Here is a 14,255-nt window from a genome sequence, read left to right as displayed (position 1 = left end):
CGTCAGACACCGCCTACCATGAGCCTGGGTCTGTCCCAGGTTTCTTCCTAAAAGGAGTTCTTCCTCGCCACTGTTACACTAAATGCTTGCTCTTGGGGGAATTATATGAATTGTTGGGTCCTTGTAAATTATAGAGTCTGGTCTAGACCTACTCTATCTTTAAAGTGTCTTTTGTTATGAATTGATACTAGAAATAAAATTGAATTGAACTGACTGGGCTCTGGTGCACAGTGCACCAGTCTGCTGGACGAGGGAACAACGCCCCACTGATAATAAGTTAAATATTATTCTCACGCTTTGTCTTTTCTCCCTCTTCGTAGGTTATCCCATCTACAGTTAAATCAGCATGGCTGTCAGGGTAATACGGCAAAAGGCAGAAATGGAAGAAGTGCGGATTTTTTACGTGCGTGTAGCTCACTACACAGCCGTGATCTTTCAACGTGGAAGATACTGGACAACTTGTTGGTGACAAGCAGCTTTTACAGTAATCAAGTCGCTTAAGACGAGTATAATTGTGCAATAAAAAGTTTTTTCAGAAGCAGAGAAGATGTCGCTATTGCGTGTTCTTGCCAGACAGCAGTCAAACTGAGCTAATGAAACTCAGAAACAGGAAATTTAGCTTTATGTGACACACTCTTAAAAGAAAAAAAGTGTCTCTCATCGTGCATGTATGTGCTTAGAAAAAGTGTTTTCTGTGCTCAAAATTTGCCATCACATGCCCAAAAATAAGGCACAAATATTAATATACTATTGGTCAGAACTGGATCCATTTTTACTAAGGAAATGTACATCTCTAGCAACATTAACTCTAGAGGGGGGGGGGCACTGTCATTACCCCCCCGGGTTTTCACTTAACCATACCCCAATACTGCTGTGTATGTAAATGGGTCGAGGAGTTGATGTGGCTGTAGAGGAAAGGATACACACTGCAAATACACAGACACGCCTCAGAGTCCTGTGTGTTTATGAAGCTGCACCTCACTGCTGACACACACACACACACACACACACAAAATATAAAGATCTTATCTTGGGTATTTCCTCATAGTCCGGAGGAGCTTTACGACCTGTTGCACACACAGGTAACTGGTTCCCATCTGTCATCTTCCTTTCCTTTATCATCCAGCGGAAGCATAAACATGTATACTGTGTATGTGTGTGTGTGTGTGTGTGTGTGTGTGTGTGCGTGTGCGTGTGTGTCTGCCTGTCTGCATGCTCCTCCCTGTATAATCAAGTTTGTTGAACGAAACTGTCATAGCTCTCAATTTAGTATAGTTGACTGTTTGCGCAATGAGCTGGATTGTCTAAAGAGCTGAGGATGAACACAAACCTACACCCACATTCCCTCTCTCTCTCTCTCTCTCTCTCTCTCTCTCTCTGTCTCTCTCTCTCTCTCTCGCTCTCGCTCTCTCAATGTCAATTTCATGTCGCCTTAATGGCATGACAAAAAATCCATCTGTGTTGCCAAAGCATAAGAACAGACATACATATAAACAACGAAAATGAGTAAATACATCTGATATAGTAATACAAGCAAACATGATATAATTGCAGATACTAAACAAATTATTCTTCAAAGGGTACTTCGAAACAATAAAGTTTCTTGGCCTTGTGGAGTGAGGCAGACAGACCGGGATGTGCCTAAATTGGCGTTATAGTGCATTCCATTTGTACTCAGAAGTCCGATTTTAGACGTCAAAATGTCGGAAACACTGACATTTTCCATCTGGGAAATCCCAACCACTGAGTACCACGAGCTAAAAATCCAACATGGCTTCCTTGTGCATCCACAGCAGTGAAAGCTGTAGTAACATACAGTTCATAGCACTTCCGTCTTATTTGCGTCTCACTAAATCAGTCGTACACACTGTGCTGTCCATCGGTCCATCGGTGGACATGCTTTTACATTGTCTGTATGCACTAATACCAGCATAATGCGTTGTTATCAACTGGCTAACCTGGCTAGAGCTAATGAAAACAATGAAAACCAGACGTGACTTAATTCCCGGCTTCAGCTTCCGAGTTCTGAGGTAAACGGAGCGCACCATTAGATTAGTCATCTATCTTTACTAGATGACTAATCTAGTAAAGATGTAGGTAACTTTACTGTTAGTCTATCTTTACTAGAGCCCGACCGATATATCAACGGGCCGATATTATCGGCCTATATTAGGCATTTCCCAAACTAGCTGTATCAGCATTTATAATGGCCGATAAAATAATAATTAAAATAGATATTCATTCATCAGAATCATTCATAATGACAAATAAACGATTCTGATAAATAGGACGATCCACCGTGTTATGAGTGTTGGCGTTGCGTAGTTCGTCCACCAGAGGACGATTTACAACGTTCCTGTTGGCAACAATCTGGTTAATAATAATAATAGTGTTAGGGAAATCTGTTTAGGTTTTGTTACGCGTTTCTGGATTTTTTTGTTTTTGTATGTGTATGTTCTGTGCATTGGCCGATATATCAGAATATCGGATTTTTAAATAACCACACATTTGTATCAATATTGGCCTTGAAAATCCTTTATCGTTGGGCTCTAATCTACACAGCGAATGTTACAAAGGGAACTTAATCGTGGGTTAGCCCAGTGCTGTTAAACATGGCCAAAATAATCATACTTAAAATAACTAAACGAGCGTTGTCAAGCGTTTCTTTAGGCTGTGAGGTGTCCACACTTGAAGGACCAGACTTCGGATTTTACTCAAGGTATATTTTATTTTGACAAGCGTGTTGAACTGATTTGTAAAAAATAAATTAGGAAAGCTCTATTACTGTTACAGAGTATAACTTTGAGACATTGTATGATTTACCATTACTCCTGAAAGCATCAACTGGTGTATGCTGTGTTTTGACAGAAGTTAGAGGAACTAGAGGGGTCAAAGCCGCTGAAAGGAGACCAAGGAAATGTCCCATGTCACTGAAATAGAATCCGAGATTTCTCTGGGTTTGAACATTATTGGTAACATTTGGGGTAATATAAATACACAACTCAACTAAATATACTGTATAACATAGGTGTAGTCGGTTTAAGACAATTTAATCCGGAAATATTACATACTGGACCTTTAAATGATCGAAATACCGCAATGGGTGCTGTATATGGGCCACACATGCAAATGACTTGCAGTTTGTATATCTTTAGTGAGGAGATCTAAACACTTGTGGGTTGTAAAAGATGAAGATTTAACAGGCTGGTTCCCAGTGTGTTTAGCCTTTCAGGTCTCTACTGTACACCAGTCACATGACAGTAAACTATGACTATCATATATCATTTTTATGCTTAAGCTTCAGAACTGGTATTGTATATACATATCTATAGACTGTTCCCTGCCAAGAAGCTGTTTTTATGTATACTGTATAGATAGAATATACACATATATACATACATATATACACACATTTATATACACATACATTTACACACACACACACACACACACACACACATACATACATATACACACACACACACACACACACACACACACACACACACACACACACACACATATACACACACATACATATACACAAACACACACACACACACACACACACACATATACATACATATACACACACATACATACACACACACACACACACACACACATATACATACATATACACACACACACACATACATATACACACACATACATACATAAATATACATACACACACACACACACATATACATACATATACACACACACACAAACACATATGTATATACACATATATATACACACATATATATATATATACACACATATATATACACACATATATATATACACACATATATATATATACACACATATATATATATTTATATATATATGCCTTGTACCTTGTCTCCACAGTGAAAGCAGCACATTAGCAGTATTAGCATCTACTCAAGATGGGTTCAGGCACAGTATTGAGTGTAGGTCACCCACGTTTCAGCAGTGCAACTCATTAACACTGTATTCCAGATGGAGGACTACAAAATGCTGCTGAGACGCTTCTTGTGTAGACAAGCCCTTACAAATACCACACTTCCAGTTTGTGCGCTGTTCAGCTGTACGATGAAAAGCCATCACTATGACATCATCAGGGCTAATTTCTCCGATTTGGCAGAGCTGCAGAAGACATTATACAGCTGTTGACACGGGCTGAGGAGTACTCCTCGTGGTTAGTAAACTGACCTTAACGTGTTAAATCTGCACTCCCTGTTTCCCAGCTGAATGGCCAACTGTGCTGTGGAGCCAGTTAGTCCTGGAAATGTCTCCGTACAGTTTGAAGTAAGAAACAACCATTATTTTAGCAAAGAGGGTGTCTCCCAAACAAGCGTCTGTACACACTCACTTCCACAGACGGAGGGGTCTATTAAAGATGAGTCAGCCTCTAAAGATTTGCTCAGAGTGGTACTTGAAGCTTTACGGTTTCCTGTTGATGTGAAGTTAAGTGAAGTACAGTGTGGGCCCACAACAAAAACACACACACACACACACACACACACACACACACACCTACACACCTACAGTTTAGCAGCTGGATAACTTCCAAATATTTAACAATTTGGATCACAGAGGGCGCTCAGGCCATAACTCGACTTTTCAATAACAGAAAATGTAAAGCTTAGAATCTGCGTGCGTAAACACACCGAGGTAGAAAGCCTACATCTGGTGTGGGAAACATAGTGAGTCCGAGCCATGGTGGAGTTAGGGCCCTGAGATCTAGGTTTAGTCCACTAACTGATTAGTCGATCCACAGAAAAATATGCGTCGACCATTTTGATTATCGATTAATCATTGAAGTTAGTTTGAAATGGCAGAAAATTGTGTTTGCAGTCAGTCAAATCCGGAGATTTTCTGCTCTTTTCAGTTTTGTATTGTATCAGACTGAATATCTTTGGGTTTTGGACCTTGGATCACCTTGGAGTTTTGAGAAACTGGGATGGACATTTTTCCAGCTTTCTGAAATTTTATAGACCAAACTATTAATCACCAAAATAAATCGGCAGATTAATCAACAATAAAAAATAATCATTGGAGTCAGTCCCAGCGCCATTTATGGACACATTGCCATCAAATTTGCTGGACGGTGAGTTGATACGTGTCCTATTAATTAATTAATTTAAAGGGCTGCCGGTCAGTGGATTGAAAGAACTGATGGGATTTGGCCTGCGCAACCGCTCTGAACATGAACTCCTTGCAAAAAAAAAAGCCGGGTGAAGCAGAGTTAAGCTTGTATTTATGATGCTCTGAAAGCAATTAGTCCGGGCTGGACAGGTTGTTGACGTTCCCTGCAGCCCGTTAGGTGGGGTGTCACTGATAGAATCACTCTGGAGAAGATTAGAAAGCTTCAGGTTTCCCATTCCAAACTAAATACACACACGCTGATGCCAAGATGTGAAGTCATTACTACTCCCGCAGCAAAAACAGGAAGGCCTTTGATAACGTCGCTTTCTTTCTCATAATTCCTTTCATCCTTTCACTTTACTCTTCCTCCCTGTTTCTCTCACTCTGATCTGTCTGTCTTTTCTGGTTTTTGCCCTGCTGTCGCTTTCTGCATTCCTCTGTCTGTCTTGCTTTAGAGGAATTAGCAGTGAATGCTGGCCCCCTGAGGCCAGGGACCACATTACAAGGACCTGCCATTGCATATCATGGGAATTCCACTGAGTGAATCTAATTGGAGAAGAGATAATCGTTAGGGATCATGGCAGCTATGCAGGTTCGGGCGGGTTGGGTATGAAAAAGGTCAAACATGGTATAAAGAGTAGAACGGTTTGACTTGTTTTCACAATGAAAATCACACAGTTTGGTCTGGACCTGGATTTAACAAAGTTCTGAGGATTATACTCAAGAATGCTACAGCATTACCGGCTTATTAACACATCACTAAAAGTGAAACAAGGTGTCATCTGCATCGGAGTGCTTATTTAAAGCCTGGAACTAAGCCAACCAGCTACAAGATGAGTCCTGACCATAAAACATTTGATTTGGCTCAAAAAAAAAACACTCGACGTAAAGTGAAAAAAGGCAAAAGGTACGAGACTTCAATGGTAGCAGCTTGCTTGTCTGCGGGTCCGGTAAACATTAACATAGTAACAGCAAGCTCCACCAATCAGAGACGTTGCACCAGATGCACAAACAACAATACACACACAACTGGTTTAAATGGATATTTTAGAAAAGAAAAACAAATTCAGTTATGACCCTGGGCCGGCCTTGTCCCGTTCATATTGCGTTTTTTCATTAGATTAGTACTGTCTCATGCGTGAGGCGGGATGTGGCTGGTCGTCATAGCGACTGCCGTGACCTAACGCGACACACACACACAGAACGCGGAAGGTGTTTTTGATTCTCGGCGTGTTGCCACAACCAGAAGGCAAATTAGTGTCTAATGAACCTGGAGGCAGCAAAAACAAACAAAAAAAACACGGTAAACACGGCGGGTCTGTTCAGGACACCCCCCCCCCCCCCCCCCCCCCCCCCGTCTGTTGCTAGCAATGATGACGCAGTGATAAGTGACGATTCTCTCCGACCAATCAGCAGTCTGCAGGTTTTCACGTCACCTTTTGGTTTTGCCTAAGCTCGCTTGGAACTCGCTTAGTACTACAAAAAGTACCTGTTAGCAGATACCAGGGACTTTTTATCATAATGGAAAACCAAAGAAGGCGAGTAGAGTCGAGGCGAGTAGATACCATGCAGTGGGAAAACGCCATTGGATAAGCACTCACAGTGGGTGTGGAGCACACAATGGGTCCGCAGCTATTGCGTTTGATTGGCCAAGCCAAAGGGCAGCCATGTTAGGACAACTGAACAGATTGGAAACAAATCCGAGCCAAGCCCGGCTGCAGGCGCCTGCTGCTTCTTTACTTGACCCACACCCACACCCACACACACACACACACACACAGAGTGACTGGTCTGTACGTGCCTCCAAAGACAAATCCCTGCTTCCTTCACACATGGCTGCAGTGAGTGAGTGAGACTCATTCAGGACAACTCCTGTGGTTTTCTGATACTTTAGTCTAGAGTACTCTGTGCCGAGTGCTCGGAGCTACCACTGGAACATGTACTAACCAGCCTCTAAGCAAGCAAACAGCAAATATGCAAGAAACAAGAGACCCCTCGACAGTTTTGCCTAACAGCACTCATAAACAAGAGAGGAAGACGTTCAGAGAAGGATGTTCCCGCTGACTGTCCTCTCCTCACCCTGAACAGTGCAAAAGGGGACAGGTTTGACATTAAGGGCCCTATTGTGTTGATCCAAGTGCCCGGCAAATCCATTTTTGCTAGTTTAACACCAGAAAGAACTTAGTGTCTACTAAGTGCCTACTTAGTGTCTTCATTAATCAGAGGTGCGTTCAGGGCGTAACATGCTATCAACCAATCAGAGGTCATCTCCCACTCCCTTTAAAAGCCAGGCGTGTTTGGACCTCGGAGCGTTGCGGTTATGATGGAGGAGCAGGAAGGAGAGATGTTCAGGAGAAGCAAGTGATCTTCACAGATCACATTATGATACTATTTCACATTGTAATATTTTCATTACGCTGTATGTGATAGTATAACGTTGCATATGATAGTATAACGTTGTGTATGATAGTATAACGTATATGATAACGTTGCATATGATAGTATAACGCTATATATAATATTATAACGTTGCATATGATAGTATAACGTTGCATATGATAGTATAACGCTATATATAATATTATAACGTTGCATATGATAGTATAACGTTGTATATGATAGTATAACGTTGTATATGATAGTATAACACCGTATATGATAGTATAACGTTGCATATGATAGTATAACGCTATATATGATAGTATAACGTATATGATAACGTTGCATATGATAGTATAACGTTGTATATTAAAGTATAACGCTATATATGATAGTATAACGTTGTAAATGATAGTACAACGTTGCATATGATAGTATAACGTTGCATATGATAGTATAATGTTGCATATGATAGTATAACGCTGTATATGATAGTATTACGCTGCATATGAAAGTATAACGCTGTATATGATAGTATTACGCTGCATATGATAGTATAACGTTGCATATGATAGTATAACGCTGTATATGATAGTATTACGCTGCATATGATAGTACAAAGTTGCATATGATAGTATAACGCTGCATATGATAGTATTACGCTGCATATGATAGTACAAAGTTCCATATGATAGTATAACGCTGCATATGATAGTATAATGCTATATATGATAGTATAACGTTGTATATGATACGGTTATGATAGTATAACGTTGTATATGATAACGTTTATGATAGTATAACGTTGTATATGATAACGTTTATGATAGTATAACGTTGCATATGACAGTATTACGCTGCATATGATAGCATAATGTTGCATATGATAGTATAACATGTATATGATAGTATAACATTGTATATGATAGTATAACATTGTATATGATAGCATAATGTTGCATATGATAGTATAACATGTATATGATCTATGTTGCATGTTACATTTCCACTATTTAGAAACCAAAGCCATTTTTGCTTCTGCTTCGTTCTGCTCTGGGAAAACGCGGCCGCATTGCATTGTGGTATACAGGAGTGAAATGTAGGGTACATCATTTGTATACTGCCTATTTCTGGTGTACTGTGGTTTCAGACACAGGTCCTGATATTCTTGAGGAATTGAGCCATTCATACACACAGTGACGAACTGGCCACCCGGAATTTGGGGAAAGGCCGGGGCCACCCCCCTCTATGGGCCACTGTTGGTAAAATGTCTCACAGAGGGCAGAGTTACTCATTTCCAAGCTGGGTTATTGACAAAAATAGGGCAGTGTGTTCCAGTCCATAGCTACATACACACATGCATAGAAGCTTCGCTTTACAACCTTTGTCAATATCCAACATCTCATGTTTAACAACAGAGGAACTGTGTGCGCTGACTCATACACCGTGAGTGTTCTGAAGTTCTACACTTTAAAAGCCTCTAATGCAGCATCTGTTGATTTATGTTGCTCTGGATGACTGTGCACTCCGTCTTACCTTTAGCCCTGACTGTCCCCCCCGCTGCCTGTCTCAGTCATCTGTCCTGATTTCTTATCCTTTTTCTGCTTATCCCTGTATTTAAAATGGAAGGTACCATTAAGTACAGATTGTTTGTGTGTGAGGTCTTTTAAAGACACTTTTACAAAGTGAGCTCATTTTGACTAAGCCTTTCATGTCGGCTTGTCAGTGTCTTCATCACTGTCTATCCTGTGTGCGTGTGTGTGTTCCTGTGTATGTGTGTGTCCCTAAGCCTTAACAGCAAGGGTGAGCTAATCTTATTTGGTGCAGGAAACACATTTCAGGGCCTTGAACCAAACAAGTGGACAGGAAGCGGTGTTCCTTTCTGAGCTGATGGGAAGGACAAACTCGCGAGCTGAAACAGCAACAAACAGCAGCAGAGAGGAGGTTCACTCATGAAAAGATCTGATTGGCTGTTTCTTTCATCTATTTATATGTGCTGGATCAGCCAACCTTTAAGATACGCGCCTTTGACTTCCTGTTTTGGATTTATAAAGTCAATATGGGGGAGAAAAAATAATTAAATGTAAATGGACTGTATTTATATAGCTCTTTTCTAGTCTTGACAACTACTCAAAGCACTTTTACATAGGACAGGAACCATTCACGCACATTCATACTGAAATTAGTGAAATCAATGAAATAACGTTTTCTCATTGCAAACAATAACAGAAGAGGGAAATCATTTTAAAAATGTTTCAGCTATCTATGATTTTTTGATTGCTAACGTTAGCTCAAAACATCATTCAACTGACAGCATTTGTTGTGTTTGATGCTTCTGAAGTTATGAAGCTACTTCAGACGTTACAGAAGTCTCTCGTTAGCATCTCGGCGGCTGCTTCAGACGTTACAGAAGTCTCTCGTTAGCATCTCGGCGGCTGCTTCAGACGTTACAGAAGTTCTCGTTAGCATCTCGGCGGCTGCTTCAGACGTTACAGAAGTCTCTCGTTAGCATCTCGGCGGCTGCTTCAGACGTTACAGAAGTCTCTCGTTAGCATCTCGGCGGCTGCTTCAGACGTTACAGAAGTCTCTCGTTAGCATCTCGGAGGCTACTTCAGACGTTACAGAAGTCTCTTGTTAGCATCTCGGAGGCTACTTCAGACGTTACAGAAGTCTCTTGTTAGCATCTCGGAGGCTACTTCAGACGATACAGAAGTCTGTTAGCATCTCAGAGGCTACTTCAGACGTTACCGAAGTCTCGTTAGCATCTCGGAGGCTACTCAGACGTTACAGAAGTCTCTGTTAGCATCCGAGGCTACTCAGACGTTACAAAGTCCTTCGTGCATTGGCGGCTGCTTCAGACGTTACAGAAGCCTCTCGTTAGCATCTCGGAGGCTACTTCAGACGTTACAGAGGTCTCTCGTTAGCATCTCGGAGACTACTTCAGACGTTACAGAGGTCTCTCGTTAGCATCTCGGAGACTACTTCAGACGTTACAGAAGCCTCTCGTTAGCATCTCGGAGGCTACTTCAGACGTGATTGAAGTCTCTCGTTAGCATCTCGGCGGCTGCTTCAGACGTTACAAAAGTCTCTCGTTAGCATCTCGGCGGCTGCTTCAGACGTTACAGAAGTCTCTCGTTAGCATCTCGGAGGCTACTTCAGACGTTACAGAGGTCTCTCGTTAGCATCTCGGAGACTACTTCAGACGTTACAGAAGCCTCTCGTTAGCATCTCGGCGGCTGCTTCAGACGTTACAGAGGTCTCTCGTTAGCATCTCGGAGACTACTTCAGACGTTACAGAAGCCTCTCGTTAGCATCTCGGCGGCTGCTTCAGACGTTACAGAAGTCTCTCGTTAGCATCTGGGGATCATTCAGGCTTCAGAGGCTTCAGAATGATCAGCTGATTGATAATTGTAAAACTACTACAAGAACTAACACGCATGCAGAATCAGACTCATGAATAATGAAAACACTCTTGCAACTTAATGTTAACTTTTTCTTCCTAAGCCATTACCTGCATACGAGAAAAACCTCTTTCTGTCACAGAGAGGATAAAGTGAGGAGAGGGAAACGGATGAGGACGATGGCTCAGACATCTGCTAGGGAGGAATTTATTCCCTAAATCACTGTCATTAAAGCATGAATCAGAGAAGGAAAGAGAGAGGGATTGGGAGGGGGAGTCCAGACAAGCCTGGGCATGACAGCTAAAGAGAGGAGGTCAGAAAAGAAAGAGCAGAGAGGAAAGACTGGATGAAATTATTCTAGATAATAACAGTGCTGTTTGTGGTGTTTGGACAGTACGCATTTAACATGGCCATGCCGATAAAGTCAACTTGGGGAAAGAGATGGAGAGGAATGCAGAACTGATGAAGCGAAGTGATGTGTAAAATAGAAAAGGAGATAAGAATTCTTTCCCAAGGTGGAAGAGATGTGAAGAGGGAGAATATCTACGGGGGTGAACAATACTGATCTTTATTCCGTACGTGACGATATGCAGATTAGATTGTGGGGTTGATGACTGATAAGATAAAACCCATTATTTCCTACTTCAGAACACTTCAGTGCGAGTTTGATCTTGACCAACTGCTTCCGTGTTGTGTGTTATTCGGACTCTTTTGCTTCTACCATGTCTCTACGAGCAGAGGAAGGGAGTAGAGAAAAAGGCCCCGGGGCCACGTTTGGGTTTCCAAGTTTTTTTTATGGGAAACAAATGATACAGCAAAACAATCATGCCACCGTGAACGCCCATTACCGCACATTAGGCTGTTATTTACAAAAGCAACCCTGATGACAGCGGCCATGTTAGCGTGTGCTCTGAGGGAAAATGTTGCCAAAGCTGGAGCTGCACTCTTTGGGAATGTTATGGAATAATGTGTGCCCCATCCTCAACATTCAGTGAGCCAACTGTGTCTCTCGTGGGAGCCCTCCATACAAGCTGGTCTCGCCAACCACAGCTGCAAGAATTCAGCCTCCGTCAGACACTTGGCTCACATGCACAACAATATATTTGTTTGATCCCTGCAAATCCCTGCATCCCACACCAAGCTTGTTACCTTAAAGTGGCTATTTGTAACTTTCAGTAGTGTTTTTTCCACACTTGTTGTCATAAAGGTCTTTCCTTTACACTGCTGTATTACTGAGTTGGCGAGTTGAGGGGAGGTCATACAGTTGCTATGAATTTTTTGCTCAGGATTTGATCAAATTTCCCATTGGAGGAACCATCTTATCACGTCTGCCACTGTCGTTTCCAACAAACAGAGGTGGCCGTCATACACCCTAAACCACGCCTGTAGCTGCTGGTAGCTCCTCACTGGATGGTACGTGGTTTGGTAAGCTGGTAGTTTGGACACAAAGTCATTACTTGAAACCTGACAAGATGGATTACAATAATGATACCAGCTGTAGAGGCTAATCCCAAGCTTCAAGCCCCTGAGGTACCTTTCCACGGGTAGAGTAATTGACGCACTTTTTACCTTTTTATCAATGAAAGTCCAAGTCCTATTTGCAATTAACACCATTGGTTCTATTTATTTTCATGAGATATGAGTTAATAGTCCTGGTGCTAAAGCTGTACTTTTAATAAGGTGCCGGGTGCAACGCTGCTTGAACCGATACTTTAAAAAGAAGTTAAATAAAAAGGAGAATTGCAGTTAAAGATGCAGTAGGTAAGACTTCTAAACTAACTTTCTGTCATATTTGCTGAAACTGACCCTATGTTCCCGTAGAACTACATGAAGCAGGTCAGCTCCTCTGGCTCCACCAACAGCCTGTAGTGCGATTTGCAAAAATCCACCGCTCCCGGATCAGATGCACCAATCAGGGCCAGTGCTCAGGCACACACATTCATTCTCCCTTGTGATTGAGCTTTGGTCCCACTTTGGGATTGATTTGTGACAATAAAACAAATTATCATATTATGTGTGTGAGAACTCATAAATAACTACAAATAACTAATGTTAGGGAAATCTGTTTATGTTTTGTAACAGGTTTCTGGATTTATTAAGTTTTTTAAATATTGGCATATCGAATTTTTAAATAACCAAATATTCGCATTGGTATCGGCCTTAAACATCCTTTATTGGTCGGGCTTTAGTTGAAAGGAAGCAGAAGTTGCGTTTGTTATTCACACAAGGTACCATGAGGCTAGGAATAAAGTCGTTCCTTCAACTAGTATCACGCAAAGCACTTAATGCAGCTTTTCATTCTTCTAAATTGCACTTGAATCTCGTACACATTTTTACGTTCCTGTCCCTCCCCTGACAAACCAGTCTGTCTAAACAAAGCACTGTGTACATGATAGCATCTGTGAATAAAAGCAAGAGATTTTTCCAGGGAACATACCATCCACAACTCACACTCACATCTCCTTGTACATCTCTCTTGTTGTCATGTGTGTCAGAGTTAAGATGTGAATTGAGAACGAAGCTATGAGCACAGTTGGCTGTTCTCTGTTTCACCTCAGAGGTATCGGACTAATTCCCTGATGAGACTGAAGGAAGCGAGGGGAAATCCCAACAGGCGCCTACAAAACAGATGCCTCCCGTTTGTAAAACCGCTCAACCGAGTTCTTGAATCTGCCTTGGACAATATTCACATGTAAACATCCAGGCGTCTCATCAGACTTCATCAAAGCGGGACTAGAACAAGGCAGAACATCCCATCAATCCATCTAACTGACATATATAGATGCACAAATGATTGGCATGGATGAAGTGGATGTACTATATGGTTTACATGTTGTGCAGGCTTGTGGGGGGGGCAATTTGGGGTTCAGTTTATTGCACAAGCAGACTGCGACATGTGGACAGGCTCGAACCCCCAACCCTGCGAGTAGTCAAAGTTACCCTATTGCGCTAAGTGTTGTGAATCTTTTATTAGAAACTAAAAAGCTTTAGTTCAACTGTCCTATTAAAACCTATGATTGTTTTCCACGTGTCTTGGGTTTTTGGTTTGGCAGAATTGTTTCTGCTGTAACATGTTTTCTGTAAATGTGGTACTGAGACACAGAAAAGTTGACTTTGTTATCAGAGGAAGCAGGAACCAACGGCCAGCTGGGAGGAGGGGGACTAAAAATAGCTTCAAAAACCCCTTTTAAAAATGTCACACAACCTTCAAAACAAAGACACATAACATGTATGTGTATGCATGAACAAAAGTGTGTTCTGCAGAATGTGTCTTGGTTTGGGTATTGCTGTGCGTGTGTGTGTGTGTGTGTGTGTGTGTGTGTGTGTATGTGTGTG

At 41.6% G+C, this 14,255-nt stretch overlaps 1 protein-coding gene across 1 annotated transcript in view; it reads right to left on the bottom strand.

The window, feature by feature from the left end:
• Positions 1-14,255, bottom strand: part of septin12 (septin 12) — an 80,267-nt gene that overhangs the window by 44,047 nt on the left and 21,965 nt on the right. The window lies entirely within an intron of this gene.

Source organism: Etheostoma spectabile, chromosome 15 (assembly GCF_008692095.1).
Source record: "Etheostoma spectabile isolate EspeVRDwgs_2016 chromosome 15, UIUC_Espe_1.0, whole genome shotgun sequence".
NCBI lineage: Eukaryota > Metazoa > Chordata > Actinopteri > Perciformes > Percidae > Etheostoma > Etheostoma spectabile.
The sequence above is the reverse complement of the archived record's forward strand: the minus strand, read 5'-3'. Positions and strand labels throughout refer to the sequence as shown.